Source organism: Mandrillus leucophaeus, unplaced genomic scaffold (assembly GCF_000951045.1).
Source record: "Mandrillus leucophaeus isolate KB7577 unplaced genomic scaffold, Mleu.le_1.0 Scaffold223, whole genome shotgun sequence".
In the NCBI taxonomy this organism is placed as follows: Eukaryota; Metazoa; Chordata; class Mammalia; order Primates; family Cercopithecidae; genus Mandrillus; species Mandrillus leucophaeus.
The window spans coordinates 4112634-4113377 of record NW_012102288.1 but is presented as its reverse complement, the minus strand read 5'-3'; the positions used below and the strand labels follow the sequence as shown (position 1 = coordinate 4113377).

At 34.3% G+C, this 744-nt stretch overlaps 1 protein-coding gene across 1 annotated transcript in view; it reads right to left on the bottom strand.

The window, feature by feature from the left end:
- PKHD1 (polycystic kidney and hepatic disease 1 (autosomal recessive)) overlaps window positions 1-744 on the bottom strand; it is a 507823-nt gene that overhangs the window by 268691 nt on the left and 238388 nt on the right.

Below are 744 nucleotides of genomic sequence, written 5' to 3'. Positions count from 1 at the left end.
TTTTTTTTTTTTTTTTTTTTTTGAACTGACACCTGGCAACACAGTGGTTCCCAAATAAATCTGAAAAATACTGTGCTAAGTAAAGATAATAGATGTTTTTTGCTTATTCACTTTAATGCTAGAATTTCTCATAGCCTTTAGTATATTTTTTCAATGAATTTTATTCTGTATATTTGAGGTTTACAACATGATATTACAGGGTACACACAGGTTATAGTGAAGCAAATTAACATATCTGTCATTTCACATAGTTACTTTTCTGTGACAAGAGCAGCTAAAATCCACTTATTTAACAAAATTCCCTGACACAATACAATTTTATTATCTCTAATGCTTATGCTGTACATTACATCTCTGGACTTGTTTGAGATTTTGGGAAATAGAGGGTACGGTAACCAGCACAGCATAAATGTAATTGTAACCAAAGAATTTTCTTTTTCCAGACACTATCCAAGGGCTAGTCTTTCATGAATAACACTTCAGGGAACATTGGTATGGGCACTAATAAATGTCCTTTGCCAAAGCCATTTTCCATGTGCAGTTGAAGAATATTTGACCAGGAGTGGGAGGGTATCAGGGTGGTCCTAGCTCCACAATACTAGGCATGAATCTTAAACTGCCATTCAACTTCCCAAGCCTCCATTTTCCCCTAAATTCAAGAAGTTTAACCAGATCATCTCTTAGGTAATAGTTGGCTCTTTAATTATGTGGTTTTATGATTTGGATAACTAACCAGCATCTAGA